General features: G+C 30.7%; 1 pseudogene; it reads left to right on the forward strand.

Moving 5' to 3' along the window:
* Positions 1 to 3,560: 3,560 nt before the first annotated feature.
* LOC147383988 (glucan endo-1,3-beta-glucosidase-like) lies at positions 3,561 to 16,343 on the forward strand (annotated as a pseudogene).
* The last annotated feature ends 4,603 nt before the right edge of the window (positions 16,344 to 20,946 follow it).

Here is a 20,946-nt window from a genome sequence, read left to right on the forward strand (position 1 = left end):
ATGAGAGATTTGTACCAAGCAAGGCCTAAGAAGAAAGAAAAAAATGAAAAAAAGATGTACAATCCAACATAAAGGATAAAATATATGAAAAGAAAATATTGAATTCTTAGTCATTTTATTGTTACCACGTGTCAAAAACCAAATAAATAAATATAACAAAATAACATTATTAGCTAACTACTCATATGGAGCATATAAAGCTAAAATGAATTTAGTATTTATGAAAATAGTATGAAATACTATTTGTATGGTCTAAACAATCAATGCAATTTAGTATGAAATACCTACCACATTGCAACAAATGAGTTGAGTTTTCAAAGATTCAGATCTGCCACCGAAATCCAATATCTAGAATAGGTATATTTGGGTGGGAACAGAAATATCGATGCTGGAAACGTTACAGATCATGGTAAATGTACGTAGGCGTGTTTGATTGCAGAGAAAACACATTTGCCAGACAATTGATTTGTTAGGCAAATAATTTTCTACTGTTTGAGCACATCATGGAAAATTTGGCAGAAAATTGTTTTTGTTGTTGGAGTTGCATAAAAAAAAATTATTTTACTTTAACTTCTGTGACAATTATATAAAAATCAATTTTTTTGTGAAAAATTTGAATTATACCCCAATTTCTTAAATTATTTATCAAACCCAAATTAAATATTAAATCACACTCTTAAAAAATTACAAAGGTTTGGCACAAATTATAATCTCAACATTCTAACACATGTTCAAACAATTTTAGTAGTTGTTTACAATTATGATTAAGTTCATATAAAATTCTAAAAATAAATAAAAAATAGATAACAATCTAGCAAAAAACTGAGAAAGTTTCTATTGTCTCCATAACTTTTATTTATGATTTTTTATAGGGTGTAATCAATAAAAATTGGGGTGCCAAGAGTAGTTCTCTATTTTTATTTACAAAACAAATATTGAAATAATTTAAAATTAATTATTTAATCATGTCCTTTTAAGGTTAGACCCCTTCCTCCTTTACCATATTTTTGAACTACTTTAACATAACATTCCACCTAAATTTTATACATTGCTGAATCCTAATATGCCTTTCCTGATGGTTGATTAGACATTATCTTGATAAAAACTGCAAAAACGAAATTTAAATAATAAAATACAAAATTGTAAAGAAAAGAAATAAATTAATTAATCTACTCACAAATGTGTCTATACATCAACCTAATTATTTAGACCATGTAATATGATATTTCATTGAATCAGAGAATTATCATGTGATTTGCAATTTAGAATCTGCAATCTACCCCAATGTGTACTCAACAATTATTTCCAACTTTACTTATTACAATCTGATTGGCACCCCAACATTTACTTATTACACTCCAATTTCTTAAATTATTTATCACACCCAATTAAAAATTAAAATGCACTCTTCCAACGTTACAAAGAGTAATCTCAACACTACGATACATTATAACACTATTGATAGAAGTTCTGTACAATTATGTTTAATCTCATAAAATTTTAAACTTAAAATAATATAAATCTAGTAGAAAAAAAAGTAAACTTCTATTGGCACTTCAATTTTTACGTATTATAGAATTTATTTACAATTATATTTAGACTCATATAAAATTTTAAATCAATAAAAAATATAAATCTAGGCAAAAAAAAAAAAAAAAATGATTAAGATTGTATTGTCACCCCAACTTTTATTTATTACACCTCATTCACTAATTTTCTTTATTTTTAATTGGGTGTAATAAGTAAAAGTTGGGGTGCCAATAACAGCTCTTTAAATATGAAAGTTAAAATATGGAGGTTAAAAGGAAATTTGCAATTAAACACATAAATATGAGATTGATTTTATCCATTGGTTTTAGGGGAAAATCAAATCAATTGAAAAATTAATCTAAAATTACTCAAAAATATATGGAAGGGGAAATTTGCAATTAAACACATAAATCTGAGATTGATTTTACCCACTGATTTTCGGGGAAAATCAAATCAATTGAAAAATCAATCTAAAATTATAAAAAAAAAATATGAAGGTTAAGAGAAAATTGGCAATTAAACATATAAATCTAAGATTGATTTTAGGGAAAAATTAAATCAATTGAAAGATCAATCTAAAATTAAAAATTAAAAAACAAAACAAAACAAAACCAAAAAACAAAAGGAGTCTTTAATGATCCCAAACATTGGCCTGTTTGGATTGACTTCTCTAAGTGGTTCTGGTTCTAGTAGGGAGTTAGAAGCACTTTATCGTTTGGAGATTCAATGCTTTGAAGGAGCAATTTTAAAAAAAAGTCAAAATAATACTTTTATGAGAAGTACCTAAATTTGTACTTCTCAATTTCATTTTTGCAGAGAGCCATTTTATCCACACGGGCCTTAAGTTCCAAAAAAGGAACGTGTTCAACATGTTTTTAACCTTCGCACGATTTTTTCAAAAAAGGAAGTTTTTAGTGTCGAGTTCACACATTTTACTGTTGAACTAGCCATTATTTATTGTTGAACTTGACACTAGTAAAATCAGCCCATTTTTAATTTTCTAGTTTGTCCGACTGAAATACATTTCAACCAAAAGAACTATTCTTGATCGATTTTCATTAAAAAAAAAAAATTTTAAGTACAAAACCCTAATTTTTTGACATACATCTTCAAAACATTTGAAAACATCCTTGAAAATGGCTTCTTCTTCCAATTTAAATCCTTCCCGACAGAATGGAGTCTTTGAAATTCGATTGAGATGTTAAAAATCTAATTTTTTTAGATGAAAACGTTGAATTCGAACGATTAGGGCATTTAATCATGAGAAATGTAGGAGATGAGATCTATGGACTGTTCAGAAAAAAAAAGGTTTACTAAATGGACTATTAAGAGACCACCCAAACTTAGGGACTATAAGAAAAAAGTCCTTCCGCTATGGTCTTTTAAGTAATTTCCCTTTGTTTATTTGTTTATTTTTTTTTAGGAGTATTAATTCTATCCAATGATTGGTTCGATTTGATCTAGCTAGTAGGAATGCATCTAACAGCAAGGATCCCACTTAGATGACTATTAGCATTAATGTTGTGCAATAGTCGGTTCTTGACTTCCATTGACTTGGATTTTTCTCCATCTCCATATAATTGTTAGCTAGATTCTTGACTGCAACGAACAAAACAAATTAAGGTGGCCCAAATGATCAAATACGATGTCTAGATATCCTCACACTCTATATATGTTTTTTCCGTGATCCCAATGGGGATTTGAACCATCAATAGTTGGCTATTCATTATACAGCCTAGATCACCACGGATTGAACTTGATTGATGAATCAAATGGACCACATGTATGGCATGCAAAGGTAGTATTATTCTCAATGCTCCAAAGGAGTATTGAAAATTGCAACCAAACATAAATGCAAGAAAGAATTCCAGACCCATACTCTTGAAAATGGAGAAAAAAAAGGTTGTAGTTTCTTTGGAGTGTCTGACTGGTAAGTGGTGTGGGACCTCTTATCTCTTTAATATTGGATCCATTTCCCTCCCTATATAAAGGGTTCAAGCGGTAGTGGTGATGAGATAATTATAGCTTCTTCTCAATGGCTACATTTTATAATACTAACAACCCTTCCATGGCTGCTATGCTTCTTCTTCTAGGGTTGGTAATGGCAAGCTAAGAATTTACAAGTCTTTCTCTCTCTTATATATGTTTATGTCACTATTTGGTGTGGAGTCAGGATCCAGAACGGCATTCCATTCCTATAGCAACATACGGTGTCTGTGTGGTACATTTTGGTTGGAGATTAAATACATCGCGTTGGATGCAATATAGAAAATGGCTTGGATAGGGGCCCAATGTATTTTAAGCTCCAATCAAAACATTCCTTTAGCAACATATGATGTCTATATGGCATATTTTGGTTGAAGATTTAATACATCGTGTTGCATGCAATATAGAAAATGGCTTGGATAGGAGCCCAATGTATTTTAAACTCCAACGAAAACATTCTTACATCAACAGACGATGTCTACATGGTACGTTTTGCTTGGAGATTAAATGCAGCTTGTTGCATACAATACAGAAAACGCCTTGGATAAGAGCCCAATGCGTTTTAAACTCCAATCAAAACGTGCCAAGTAGACACCATTCCTAGTCTATAGGAACAAAACACCGGTTATAGCTTCACTAACCCTTTTGGGCGCACCACATGGTGGAGGGGAACCAGTAATAGCCGGTACACACCAATACTTGGGGTAACCTCTAAAACAAGTTTTTCTACCACACAATGTGCCTAGAAGTCCTTACTCACAGCGGGAGCATGACCCAACAATCATACTATAGTTTTTTATATTTATAAATTTTAATTATTGAAATTTCTATCCAAAATATGTGTTTATTGCCATTGACATCGTGAAGGCGGGATTATAGACAAAGTCTTCGTGGCCCATATACCTATATATGGGTCAAGTTTCTGTGACTTGTGAAGAATATATGACTCGTGTGAAAATACATGATCCCAACCATGTAAACACGAAATCCAATGGTTGGGATTTATGTGTATCCTAATAACACATATCTCATAGATACTTATCCCAAGGACAAGTAACAATCGTTGTATTTTATGTTTAAATGTTTGGGATCATGTATTTTTTTACCTAATTCATCATGCAGTCATGGGAACCTAACCCATACATGTGTTTACTCTCATAGATTTTTATTGGGAATTCAAAGTTTTCTAATATTTTGTTGATTTGATGAAGGTGTACAATCCATTGGAGTTTGTTATGGAGGGCAAGTGAACAATTTACATCAAAACAACAAGATGTCGATCTATATAGATCAAGGAACATAGCAAAGATGAGAATCCAGACCAAGCAACTCTACAAGCCCTTAGAGGATTCAACATTGAACTCATAGTCGGTGCACCAAACCCAAACCTTCAACATCTTGCATCTGATGCTTCCACCGCTAATACCTGGGTCCAGAGAAATATAAGGGACTATTTTAATGTAAGGTTCAAATACATTGCCGTTGGTAATGAAGTAAATCCTAGCGACCCGAATGCTGCAAATGTCTGCCCGCAATGCGAAACATTTACAATGCAATTGTATCAGCTGGCCTACAAAACCAAATCAACGTGTCAACCGTATCGTGCCCAACCCACCCCGGGCATGAAACTCTCAACCCAAGCCCTATGCAAGTCTGGTTAGTCAAGTTGGCTCATTCCTCATTAATATTAGATAATGTAGTAATGATAATGACTTATATAAAGGTAAGTGGTATGTAAAGATAAAATATAAAATTTGCAATTGTTTGTCATAAAAATATATTTCAAAGTTCACATACATTAACTTATAAGTAAATGTTAATAAAAAGATGATGATAATTAACTAAGGTCAGAAATGTGAAATTATAATCATATTAAGTTAGGATTCGGGCAATTTGGGCAACTTGACGTCTACGCTCGATCCCAACCCTGTTCGGTTTGGTCAATATTGATTTGTTAGGCAAATAATTTTCTACTGTTTGAGCACATCATGGAAAATTTGGCAGAAAATTGTTTTTGTTGTTGGAGTTGCATAAAGAAAAATTATTTTACTTTAACTTCTGTGACAATTATATAAAAATCAATTTTTTTGTGAAAAATTTGAATTATACCCCAATTTCTTAAATTATTTATCAAACCCAAATTAAATATTAAATCACACTCTTAAAAAATTACAAAGGTTTGGCACAAATTATAATCTCAACATTCTAACACATGTTCAAACAATTTTAGTAGTTGTTTACAATTATGATTAAGTTCATATAAAATTCTAAAAATAAATAAAAAATAGATAACAATCTAGCAAAAAACTGAGAAAGTTTCTATTGTCTCCATAACTTTTATTTATGATTTTTTATAGGGTGTAATCAATAAAAATTGGGGTGCCAAGAGTAGTTCTCTATTTTTATTTACAAAACAAATATTGAAATAATTTAAAATTAATTATTTAATCATGTCCTTTTAAGGTTAGACCCCTTCCTCCTTTACCATATTTTTGAACTACTTTAACATAACATTCCACCTAAATTTTATACATTGCTGAATCCTAATATGCCTTTCCTGATGGTTGATTAGACATTATCTTGATAAAAACTGCAAAAACGAAATTTAAATAATAAAAAAAAAAAAATTTAAAGAAAAGAAATAAATTAATTAATCTACTCACAAATGTGTCTATACATCAACCTAATTATTTAGACCATGTAATATGATATTTCATTGAATCAGAGAATTATCATGTGATTTGCAATTTAGAATCTGCAATCTACCCCAATGTGTACTCAAAAATTATTTCCAACTTTACTTATTACAATCTGATTGGCACCCCAACATTTACTTATTACACTCCAATTTCTTAAATTATTTATCACACCCAATTAAAAATTAAAATGCACTCTTCCAACGTTACAAAGAGTAATCTCAACACTACGATACATTATAACACTATTGATAGAAGTTCTGTACAATTATGTTTAATCTCATAAAATTTTAAACTTAAAATAATATAAATCTAGTAGAAGAAAAAGTAAACTTCTATTGGCACTTCAATTTTTACGTATTATAGAATTTATTTACAATTATATTTAGACTCATATAAAATTTTAAATCAATAAAAAATATAAATCTAGGAAAAAAAAAATTGATTAAGATTGTATTGTCACCCCAACTTTTATTTATTACACCTCATTCACTAATTTTCTTTATTTTTAATTGGGTGTAATAAGTAAAAGTTGGGGTGCCAATAACAGCTCTTAAAATTTAGGGTTTTGATGATGAAAGTTAAAACATGGAGGTTAAGAGGAAATTTACAATTAAACACATAAATCTGAGATTGATTTTACCCATTAATTTGAGGAGAAAATCAAATCCATTGAAAAATCAATCTAAAATTAAAAAGAATACACATAATGGGAAATTTGCAATTAATCACATAAATCTGATATTGATTTTACCCATTGGTTTTACAAGAAAATCAAATCAATACAAAATTTAAAAAAAATATGGAGGTTAAGAGGAAATTGGCAATTAAACACATAAATCTGAGATAGATTTTACCCATTGATTTTAGGAAAAAATCAAATCAATTGAAAGATCAATCTAAATTTTTTTTTAAATATATATATAAAAATGGGGAAGATCTGATTATACAATTGTTATTAACTAGAAGAAGAAGAAGAAGAACTCACCTAAGGAGAACAAGGTCAAAAAAAATCTAAGAGGAATTTGATAAAAGAGAGGTTGGCAAAAAGATCTTAAAAATTGAATATGTCATGTGTCTTTTACGGAGGCTAGTTGAAGTGTTAGTAGTTGAGAGAATCGGCAACCAAAAGGAGTCTTTAATGATCCCAAACACTTAAGTTCCAAAAAAGGAACGTGTTCAACACGTATTTAACCTTCGCATGACTTTTCCAAAAGAGGAAGCTTTTAGTGTTGAGTTTATACTTTTTACTGTTGAACTAGCCATTATTTATTGTTGAACTTGACACTGGTAAAACCCACCCATGTTTAATTTTCTAGTTTTTTCGACTGAAATACATTTCAACCCAAAATAATTATTCTTCATCGATTTTCATTTAAAATTAAGAAAAAAAAAGTACATCTTCAAAATATTTGAAAAAGCCCTTGAAAATGGCTTCTTCTTCCATCTTAAATCCTTCCCGACAGAATGGAGTCTTTGAAAGTCGATTGAGATGTTAAAAATCTAATTTTTTTAGATGAAAACAATTAATTCGAACAATTAGGGCATTTAATCGTGGGGAATGTGGGAGATGAGATCCATGGACTGTTCAGAAAAAGAAAAAGTTAACTAAATGAACTATTAAGATATTGGGAGATGAGATCCATGGACTGTTCAGAAAAAAAAAGTTTACTAAATGAACGATTAAGAGACTACCCAGACTTAGGGACTATTTAGAAAAAAGTCCTTCCGCTATGGTCCTTTAAGTAACTTTCCCTTTGTTTATTTGTTTATTTTTTAAGATTATTCATTCTATTCAATGATTGGTTCAATTTGATCTAGCTAGTAGGAATGCATCTAATAAGACGGGTCCCACTTAGACGACTATTAATATTAATCTTGTTCTATAGTCGGTTCTTGACTTCCATTGACTTGGATTTTTCTCCATCTCCATATAATTGTTAGGTAGATTCTTGACTGCAACGAACAAAACAAATTAAGGTGGCCCAACTGATCAAATACGATGTCTAGATATCCTCACACTCTATATATGTTTTTTAGGTGATCCCATTGGGGGATTTGAACCATCAATAGTTGGCTATTCATGATACAGCCTCGAGCACTACGGATTGAACTTGATTGGCTATTCTAAAGCTTAATTTTCAAATTTTGTCATTTGATTTTCTGTCTTAGGCTAAACAATCCCAAACTCGTTAATATTTTAAATTGATTATATTCAATTTAATCATATTGTTTACAACATACCATTTGCCAATGAAAACATCATCTTTGGTCAAGACCAGTTTTCGAAAATGAAGGACTAATTTGAACCCATTTTTGTCCAACGTACAAGCAAAAAGTAAATTAATCTTAATTTTGAGAGCATGTAGAACATCTTTTAACCAGAGAATTTTTTCCAAAAGTTAATTTGAATTTCATAGTACCGTAGCCTGTAATCTTAATGGTAGAAGAATTTCCCATGTAAAGTTGTCATTCATCTTGAGCTTTTTAAGATTTGAAAGCAAATCTATCAAATGATACATGTCGTGTTGTACCTGAGTCGATCCATCAATGTCCTTTCGTTTCAACCATATTTACTTCAGATACAACGGCAACCACTACATCTCCTACCATGTTAGATTCGATTTTTGATTTCTTAGCTTGACGTTTTTATACAATCTCTTGCAAAATGTCATTTTTTTCCCACAAACATACCAGTCGCTTTCATTCTTTTTGAATTGACAATAATTATTTTTCCTGATAAATTTCCTGAATGATTTTCTATTGGTAAAAGGCTTATTGTACTTTTTCTTTTTTTGAATTATAGACTCAACTATATGAGCCTTAATAGATTCAGAGCGATCATTCTTTCTATTTCTGATCTTATTTCTTTTTCTATTTTTAAACCTTTGAAAGTCTAATCCAGAGTTTGCAAATTCTTATTGTAAGACAAAAATTTTCTATAGACTTTCCGATTGGGTGGTAATTTGGAGATAATTGCACCCACTTGAAAACTTTTGGGATGTTCAATATTTTCTTCCTTCAACTTAGTAACAATAAATTGCTACTCTTGAACTTGTTCAAGAATATATTTATTTCTGTCATTTTAAAATCAAAGTATTTAAAAATTAAAAAAGTTTTTGTACTTGCATCTTCAGTTAAATTCTTATTTTTTAGTGAGTGTCATAATTCTTTAGCAGTTGTATATATGCAAAATGAGTCGAATAATCTGTCAGTCATCGCATTTAGTACATGGTCTCAATAATCCAGATCATCATCTTGTCATTTTCGTTGAGTGTCGATTTTTTTAGAAGGTGCATTCGTTGAAATAGTTGGACATGCTGTTGTAAGAACATACTTAACCTTAAATTGATAGAGCATAAAGAATACCTTCTATTACCATCGTTTGAAATTCAACCTATTAAAACAATCAAGTTTCACAAGGTCTTGATTCATAAACTTGATGCTTTGTACCATTAAAACAATATTATATTGTTTATAAATTTTTAGAAAAATATAACTTGAAAATAAAGAAGAAAATTTCTCTAAGACACGTAGTAATCTACGTTATCTTATAGACAATAGACACCACACTCCGATTGCAATGAAAATGCAGATAGGTTGATGGTGAATTTGTCTATAGGATACAACATAGCCCAGTTTTCTCACAACTATATATTTCATCAAAATTAACACTATTTTAAGAAAATCTATCACACAGAATCTCGGATACACGAATGCCCTTTTTTTGTAGAAAGTTAGAATTAAATTTTTTTTAACAGAATTGATAGAGAACAATTTCAAAAGTCACATCCATTTGTAAATGGATTAAGAAATTCAATAGGTATGAAATCCATTGGAACCACTAGGCACCTATCCAGATCAAAGAGTCTATTAAGAACCCTATGGGCCCTTTTGACACCTCTTGCGTCGATATTGGTGCCTATCTAAATTTGGACAGCCCTCCTTTATTTTAAATTTCTCTTTCTCTATCTTTATTTCTTTTCTTTCATTCTTATTATATATATATAATCAAAAAGAATTATTAAAATTTCCATATAGCTAAAAGCCATTAGGAGCTCTCAAGGAGAAAGTCTTTGGAATGAAGATAGAATTGAGAATAGGTTCTTATTTATAGGTTTCAAAATCATTCCAAAAGATTTAGAAAGCAATGTGAGATTTATAAAATATTTGAAAAAGACGCCAAAAAGTACTTTTACAATCTTCAATCCATGTTGAAAGATATCGATCAATAGAAATGTTTTAAATAAAAAAATACTTACTTTTACTTTAACAAAAAAGTACACCAATCATAAATTAACTTTCAAATATCATTTTTTAAAAAACTAAATTAATTTTATTTGAATCAATTCTAAATAAATATTAATCAACATTTATTAACATTTATTTTAACAATTTGAGGACCAATGAAGAATCCCAACCCGCCAGATTCGTTCAAAACTTTTATATTCCCCCTTGTATAGGTTGGGTGAATCCACTGACTCACGTCATATACAAACGCCTCTCTCGACAAAGTAGGTTCAAGGAGTAGTGGTGATGATGAGATATATAAGTAATTGTAACTTCTTCTCTATGGTTGTTATTCTGCTATTTCTTGGACTACTAGTAACTAGCTTAGAATTTACAAGTTAGTCTCTCTTTCTTTCTTTCTTGGGTAGACTGTGTGGGAGAGCTATAGCCGATTACTTGGTTACCCTAATACATGGGGTGACCTCTCTCCTATCACACGTGATGTCTAAGTGTATCGTGTGGGGGAGGGAAAACTGACTATAACTGATTACTCTAGTACATGGGGTAACCTTTAAACCAAGCTTTCCCACTGCACGGGACATCTACAAGTGTATTGTGTGGGGAGGGAAAACCGGCTATAACCAGTTACCCTAGTACATGGGGTAACCTCTAAAATAAGGTTTACCCCACAACATGCCTAAAAGTGTAAGTCACAGAGGGAGCAATACTAACTATTAGGTTGTGGTTAGTCACGTAAATTTTGATCAATAATTATGGTCATATGATATCGATTTTAGACATTTTTTAAAGAGAGTTGCTATTTCCACACCAACTTTTGCTAATGACACACCAATTCCTACGTAACTCACTAAAGAATTGCATACAGTTGGTGTGGCAATAGTAGCTCTCTTTGTTAATGATGGATTTGGAATCCTCCCTTTGGCATAATTCTAAAGTCGTTGATGAAATATATGTTCAAATCCAATGGTTTAAATTTGCTAATCAGGATGAAACTTGGTGGGTCCAAATGATGGGACAAATATTTATAGTTTTCCATGCATATTTCATAGCCATTGACTTGGTGAAGTCATAAGAATAGATAAACTCTTCACGAAGGTTCTAGTGAGTCATGAGACAATAAATGACCCCAACTTTATAAATACGAAGTCTAAGGCCTCGTTTGATACAACTGCCAAAATTTACTATCAGATTCTATTGTAAAAAGCTAGAATATTGAAAAGCTTGTTTGATAGAGTTTTGTAAAAGTGCTGTGCTGTTTACTAGAAGTTGATAATTATTATTTGATACTACTGCTGGATTCTGTTGTATTAGGGTAAAATGATAAGAATACCCTTAATATTAAGAATGCACCAAAAATGACCAGAATACCTTATGAATATATAATTACATTATATATATATATATATATATATATATATATATATATATATATATATATATATATATATATATATATATATATATATATATATATATGGTCCCGTTCAGCAACAAACATTTTGACAAACATTTTGGCAGAACATTTTTCAAAACATGGGTTAGAGATTTTGGAATGAGCTGATTTCTGGTGAGGATGATCTCTACGCTGAGGAGATCATCCTCACCAAAAATCAGCCCATTCCAAAACTTCTATCCCCAGTTTACAAGTTGAAAAATTGTGGACCGTCCATTTCTTGTAAACCATTTTTGATGGGGTTAGAAGTTTTGGAATGGGCTGATTTTTGGTGATGATGATCTCCTCACCGTAGAGATCATCCTCACCAAAAATCAGCCCATTCCAAAACCTCTAACCCATGTTTTGAAAAATGTTTTGTCAAAATGTTTGTTGCTGAACATTTCCCATATATATATATATATATATATATATATATATATATAAATATATTAAATTTATACTAAAAATTTATAAAAATAATTATTTTAATTTAATTTTTTTTATAATTTTATAGAAATTTCAACAGCATCTCTTCTTAAAAATAGACATAAGAAATTTTTTTGATAAACAAAATACCTGCATAATACACAATTCAACATCTACATTACATCGTAAATACATAAAATATCCACATAACATCACATTTATATTCTAACATCATTTAAATATAATAACCATAGATAATATAATAAGTACAACTGAAATAAATAAAAATACGAAAAATACACATCCAACAAATGCATACAAGATATATTTATCATTCTTTTTATTTGTCTCCGTTACTTTATCTTGAACAACATTATCATTGATAATGTCAATTTCATCTGTTCACACAAAAGACCTTGAATGTCTCTATAAAGTAAAATAACACATGAATTAATATAAATCTAATTATCTAGGTAACTAACATTAATATCAATGAAATATTACCTGTCAAGATGGATACCTATAAAACATCCTCCCATAATTTTCTTTTTTTTTATAGTTGTAATTAATGTCATCCCTCGACCACATGAATAAAATGGTGGATACGTATAGTCTGCCATCAATTTTATTCATCATACACAAAAACATAAATGAATAAGTATGAAATCTTGGAAATATATTTAAAAATAATATAATCTTTATCACAACACCGAATAATAGTATTTACACTTACAATACAAAGTAATAAACATAATATGAAAATGTATCAATGATCGTTAGTAAAAATGACATCGGCTATTGAATTCCTATATATTTTCATTGTTTGTTGACTCTAATAACATACTGATGAGGGAACTGGATACTCTTGATTAGTGATGCCCTCTTCTTCTTCTTTCATTGATCCTTCTTTATCGAATCGAGCAAATTATTCATCGATAATAACATATTTTCTGATAAAATTATGCAATACTATGCATGCAACAACAATATTTCATTATTTGTTTAAATTATATGAACGCATCAACTTTAATATTGTCCATTTTGCCTTCAAAATCCCAAATGTTCGCTCGATCATGTTCCGAAGTGAAAAATGTAAATAATCGAATAGTTCTTTTCGATCATTTGCCCGTGATCTCCTATAGTCTTGTAAATAATATCAAATACCTCGATAAGATTTGAGATAACCATCCATGAGTGGGCAGCCAACAACTACCAGATAATATTGACCTATTATCGAAAAAAATGAATTTCTTGGATTCAATATAAACATATATAATTGATAAGCTTTTACATACAGACCAGGTGAAAGATATGAAAAATTTAAGCTGTAAGTATTCAATATATCAAGGAAGACATGTGAATCATTAGCCGACCCTTTCCAACTAACCACCACATGAGTGAACAACATGTCAAATGAACATGTTGCTATTATATTTTGTGTGAGTCCATTATGTCATCGATATCATACTTATTTTTCTATTGGTACAAGTGCACTAACGTGTATCCTGTCTATCGCTTCAATACAACCCTACATATTTTTAAAGTTTATTAATCTATAAATATTAATAAAAGAAATAATTTTAAAGTATATATATATAAGAAATCACCTTAAAATAGGGTAAAAAGGAGAATTGTTATGGATATTCAATTCGATTTATAAAAAAATTATAAATTAGATTATTGAATACCCGATAATATTCGATTTATAAAAAAAATTATAAATTTATAAATTAGATTATCGAATACCCAATAACATTTTATTTTTAAAATAAATTTATAATTTATAAATTAAATCATCGAATACCCGATAACATTCGATTTATAAATTTGTAAATTAGATTATCAAATACCTGATAACATTCAATTCGATTTATAATAAAAAAAAATTATGAATTAAATTATCGAATATCCAGTAATATTCGATTTATAAAATAAAATTATAAATTATATTATCGAATACTTGATAACATTCGATTTATAAAATAAAATTATAAATTTATAAATTAGATTATCGAATACCCAATAACATTCGATTTATAAAAAAATTATAAATTAGATTATCGAATACCCGATAACATTCGATTCGATTTATAAAGAAATAATTATAAATTTATAAATTAGATTATCGAATACCCGATAATATTTGATTTATAAAAAAATTATAAATTTATGAATTAGATTGTCGAATACTCAATAACATTCGATTCAATTTACAATATTTTTTATAATAAAATTATAAATTAGATTATTGGATACACAATAACATTCGATTCGATTTATAATTTTTTTATTTATTATAAATTTGATTATCGAATACTCAATAACATTCGATTAGATTTATTAAAAAAAAAGTTTATAAATTTATAAATTTATAAATTAGATTATCGAATACCCGATAACATTCGATTATCAGATACCTGTTCAAGGTGTATAAGAAATTTATAACAAACCTCAACCAAAACCCTTGATTTTAAAGATGAAAAATCAATCACTTTTACATACAAATCGAGGGTTTTTTTGGCGCATGTTGAGGAAAGAGAGAAGATACCTGAACGATCACCGCAGGAGAAACTGGTGTCAAGATCGGCTGCTATTGAAGGTAGGTTGTCTGAGGGTTAGGACTGTGTGACCTTCTATCGAGAACAAAAGAGTAAACTGGTTGAGGGTTAGGGCTTTGTGAGGATCTGCCGAGAAGAAGATCTAGAGGGTTGTGTTGTGTAAGGCTCTGTCGAGAACAACTATGTGTTGTGTGAGGTGCTATCTAGAAGAAGAGAGAGAGAGCTATACGAGAAGCATAGCTATTTGAGGTTCTGTCGACATAGAAGAGAGGAGAGAGAGATCTGTGTGTGTGAGTGAGAGAGAGAGAGAGAGAGAGAGAGAGAGAGAGAGAGAAAACTGTGTGAGGTTCTGTCGACAAAAAAGAAAAGAAGAGAAGAACGGGGCATGTCAATCTTTTCAGTTAAACCATTTTTTCGGTGTTTGCTTCTCTTGCAAACGCAAATAAAAAAAAGCGAGTCTATACTGCTTTTCATATTTGCGTTTGAAAATGCAATTTCTTAACGCAACATTTTTAATCAAATGGTGATTACCGATGAAAACACAGATTTACAACTCAAACATGATTAAAAATGCTTCTACAAGTGTTATGAAGCACCACCTAAGAATTTTGATAATATGACACAGTTTTTTAAGCATGCCCCTGATCATACATTGAACTCATACTCGGTGTGCCAAACCCAGACCTTCAACGTCTAGCATCTGATGCTTCCGCCGCTAATACCTGGGTCCAGAGAAATATAAGGGACTATTCTAATGTAAGTTTCAAATACATTGCTGTTGGTAATGAAGTAATTAAATCCTAGAGACCCGAATGCTGCAAATATCTTGCCCGCAATGCGAAACATTTACAATGCAATTGTATCAGCTGGCCTACAAAACCAAATCAAGGTGTCAACCGCGATTGACACAAGCCTTCTTGGAGAATCCTTTCCACCATCGGCAGGTGCCTTCAGAGCCAACGTGCGATCATTTATCGACTCAATCATAGAGTACTTAGTAATCAACCAAGCGCCACTTTTAGCCAATGTGTACCCTTACTTCAGTCACGTCGGTAATCCATCAAGTGTCCCTCTTGATTATGCTTTATTCAGATCTAACATATCTAATCAAGATGGTCAATTTGAATATCAAAATCTCTTTGATGCTGTTGTCGATGCTCTCTACTCTGCTCTAGAAAAGGCCAAGGGATCAGCTTTAGAAATTGTTGTATCGGAGAGTGGATGGCCTTCCGCTGGTGGTGCTGCTGCATCAGTCGACAATGCACGAACCTACAACCAGAATTTGATCAACCATGTGAAAGGAGGTACACCGAAGAGGTCGGGAAGGCCTATAAACACTTATGTGTTTGCCTTGTTCAATGAGAATCTCAAGGACGCAGGGATTGAGCAAAATTTTGGACTCTTTTTTCAAAATAGACAACCTGTGAATCCAATCAATTTTAGTTAATTAAGAGAAAGATTAACGTGTATTAGTATATTGAATAAGAACGGTCTTATCTATGGCAGTAGAGGGTAAGGAAACATTTATCCAAACATGTAATGGAGATATGCCTATTAAAGGACTAGTTATCTTAATAAAGAGTTAATACTTGATAATGTCATGGTGTCTTAGTTTTGTTGATCAGATTCGTATTTAATTGGTATCGATCTGCCAAGAAATTTTAATATATTAAGACCTCTTGTGATTGTCCATTTTCATAAATATTAAAAAAATAAAATTATGTTGATTCAATAAGTTCTTAATCTTTGGGTAATTAGCTTTGGACTATATTCTGTATGGTGTGATCCTAACCAGATCACACCATAGTCACAAAATTCTCCAAAAAATTCCCAAAAATTCATAAAAGTCTACATAATAGAATTCAACCAATTAAATTGTTGAATCGATAAATTGATTGATGATTTATTAATTAATCGTCAAATATGGTTACATTTGTATCCTTTAACTTCAAAATGCTTTCTTCTTTAACCATACGAAGTGATAGAGTTTGGGAAGAAACAAAAATAACATCATTTGTATAAACTCCGGATTTTTCTTAAATTTATCCAAATTAACATCATTCGCCCCCCCCCCCCCCCCCCCGGCCAATATCAACTTATTTGACCCATTGACTTCGAATCTTGACCCTTGACTAAACACAATCCTGATCCATGTCCTTCAAGTTGCCAGATCTTGGGTCGGGTGAATATTGGGTGTTTGATCACTTTTAGCCCCACCAAATAATTGAATCCGACTGTTAGATATCACTAATCATATATGGCCTCAATCACCATGAATATGATTGATGAGTCACATGGACCAAATGTATTGTATACAAAGGAGTGCATCATCCTCAATGCTCCAAAGAAGTACTGAACATATTATCTAAAGTCTAATTAAACGTAAATAAAATATTAATCCTGATAATCTGACTTAGGCATGTGACATACTTAATCAACTTACCTGATGTGATAGGCTCGAAACCGTAGATGTGATCTCCTTGAGATACAAAACAAAACTACACCTATTTATAGGGAACCATAGTTTCGTATCCCTAGAAGAGCACATCAATGATTCCAAGTCTGTCATGTCAGATAAATTGATTGAACTGCCACGTGGCTAAATAAGATTATCGGTACTCATAATCATAGTTTCTTCTTTTTTTCTTTTGGTGTCTGAACTTATGTCTGACTAGGGGGGACGGAAGAGCCCCCACATCACATGCACATAGGGCTAATTATCTTAATAAAGAGTTAATATTAAAATGTCTTAGTTTTGTTGATTGGGTTCGAATCGAATAGTTATCGATCTGCTAAGAACTTTTAATTATATATCCAAGCCTGATAGGATTGTCTATTTTCATAAATATTGAAAAACATATATGTTTGATTCAATAATTTCTTAATCCTTTGGTGGGCTTAGGACTATAGGAATGCCATTACTCTTTGCATAATTTTTTCCAAAAGTTCGTAAAATTCTACAAATAAGAAATCAACTAACATACAAAATCCTTTATTTACAATTGTGATTAGGCTCATACAAAATCTTAAAACGTAAAATTAGAAATCTAGCAAAACACATAATAAGAGAGAGCTTATATGGCACCCCAACTCTTACTTGTTCTCAAGAAGTGGCATCGGTAAGTAAAACCCAATTAAATAATGATCCAAAAATAAATCACAAAAACATGAGCAATTCAGGAGTATTACCAAAATTACGAGAGATTTGTACCAAGCTAGGCCTAAGAAAAAAAAAAGAAAAAGATGTACAATCCAAACATAAAGTATAAAATATATGAAAAGAAAATATTGAATTCTTAATCATTTTATTGTTACCACGTGTAAACAATCAATGCAATTTAGTATGAAATACCTACCACATTACAAAAAATGAGTTGAGTTTTCAATGATTCAGATCTGCCACCGAAATCCAATATCTGGAATAGGTATATTTGGATGGGAACAAAAATATCAATGCTGGAATCGTTACAGATTACGTTAAATGTACTTAGGCGTGTTTGATTGCAAAGAAAACACATTTGCCAGGCAATTGATTTGTCAGGCCAATCATTTGTTACTGTTTGAGCACATCATGGAAAATTTCGCAGAAAATTATTTTTATTGCTGGAGTTGCATAAAAAAATATTATTTTACTTTAACTTCTGTGATAACTATATAAAAATCATTTTTTTTTTGTGAAAAATTTGAATTATACCCGAATTTGTTAAATTATTATAGAGGTACTATTGGCACCCCAAATTTTAATTATTACACCCCAATTTCTTAAATTATTTATCAAATCCAAATTACATATTAAAACACACTCTTCAAAAATTACAAACGTTTGGAACAAATTATAATCTCAACATTATAGTGCACGTTCAAACAATTTTAGCAATTGTTTACAATTATGATTAAGTTCATATGAAATTTTGAAAAAAAAAAAAAAAAAAAAGATAACAATCTAACAAAAAATTGAGAGAATTTCTATTGGCTCCACAATTTTTATTTATGATTTTTTATAGGGTGTAATAAATAAAAGTTGGGGTGCCAAGAGTAGTTCTCTATTTTTATTTACAAAACAAATATTTAAATAATTTAAAATTATTTATTTATTCATGTCATTTTAAGGTTAACCCCTTCCTCTTTTACTTGAATTATTTCAATATAACATTCCACTTAAATTTTATGCATTGTTGAATCCCAATACGCCTTTACTATGATTGACTAGACATTATCTTGATAAAAACTACAAAAACAAAATTTAAATTTTTAACTTTGCTTATTGCAAACTGATTGGCACCCCAACTTTTACTTATTATACCCCAATTTCTTAAATTATTTATCACACCCAATTAAAGATCAAAATGTACCCTTCCTATTAGGGGTACAACTTAATTCGGTTCAAATCGAGAATCGAACCAAATCGTGTAATTTGAATTGGTTTGATTCGATTTAGACTATTATCGGTTTGGTTTCGGGTTTAAAAAATGGAGAACCGATGAATTCAATTCGATTCTCGGTTCAGGTAATATAAAAAATCCAACCAAATCAAAAAAGCGAACCACTGTTAATATAAAATAAAATATTAAATTTTTATTCGCACGAGATATGTGCGACAGTGCGATTGTGCAGGCGTGCGGCTATGGTTTGCACTCAACTCCGGCGACCGGCTATGGGCTGCTTTTCGTTCTCTCTCTCGTCCTAAGGTATGGTTGTCTTCCTCTCTCTCGTCTTTTGCCATTGTGTGCAATAGTGCGACTGTGTGACAGTGCGACTGTGTAGGCGTGTGGCCGTGGTTTGCACTCAACTCCGACGATCGACTGTGGGTTGCATCTCGTTCTCTCTCTCGTCCTGAGGTACGGTTGTCTTTCTCTCTCTCTGTCTCTAACTGCTATTCATTCACTCTTCCCTCTTCCCTCTTTGATCTCCTTTAAAAACCCCTCCCCCTCCCCCTTCTCTCAATTTGCATCTATTAAGATTCTTTTTGAGTCTCGATTTTCTGATCGAAAATGACTACCTGATGTCAAACAACCCATGGAACCAAATTAAGGTCGGTTTGGGTTGGTTCGGTTCTAAACCAATTTGGTTCAGTTCTGGTTCCAATATAATAGAACCGACCTTGGTCGGTTTGATTCTGATTTTCCTCAAACCCGAACCAAGTTGCACCCCTACTTCCTACATTACAAAGGGTAATTTCAACACTACGATACATTATAACACTAGTTGATAGAAGTTATGTACAATTATGTTTAGGCTCATAAAATTTTAAACTTAAAAAAATATAAATCTGGAAAAAAAAAGAGTAAGCTTTTATTGGCACTTCAACTTTTACTTATTATAGAATTTATTTACAATTATATTTAGACTCATATAAATTTTTAAATCAATAAAAAAAATATAAATTTAGACACAAAAAAAATGATTAAGATTCTTTTGGCCCCAACTTTTATTTATTAGACCCCATTCCCTTATTTTCTTTATTTTTAATTGGATGTAATAAATAAAAGTTCGGGTGCCAATAATAGTTTTTAAAATTTAGGGTTTTGATGATGAAAGTTAAAATATAGAGGTTAAGAGAAAATTTGCAATTAAACACATAAATCTGAGATTGATTTTACCAATTGGTTTTAGGGGAAAATCAAATCAATTGAACAATCAATCTAAAATTATAAAAAAAATATGGAGGTTAAGAGGAAATTGGCAATTAAACATATAAATCCGAGATTGATTTTACCCATTAATTTTAGGAAAAAATCAAATCAATTGAAAGATCAATCTAAAATAAAAAATAAATAAAACAAAAAAATAGGGAAGATCTGATTATACAATTGTTATTAACTGAAAGAAGAAGAAGAACTCACCTAAGGTGAGCAAGGTAAAAAAAAATCTAGAAGGGATTCGATAAGAGAGAGATTGGCGAAAAGATCTTAAAATTTGAATATGCCATGTGTCTTTTACGGAGGCTCGTTGAAGTGTTGGTAGTTGAGAGAATCGACAAACAAAAGGAGTCATTAATGATCCCAAACACTTAAATTCCAAAAAGGGAACGTGTTCAACACATTTTTAACATTCGCACGACTTT

This window comes from Akebia trifoliata, chromosome 15 (genome assembly GCF_017979445.1).
Source record: "Akebia trifoliata isolate Shusen 1 chromosome 15, ASM1797944v1, whole genome shotgun sequence".
Taxonomy (NCBI): domain Eukaryota; kingdom Viridiplantae; phylum Streptophyta; class Magnoliopsida; order Ranunculales; family Lardizabalaceae; genus Akebia; species Akebia trifoliata.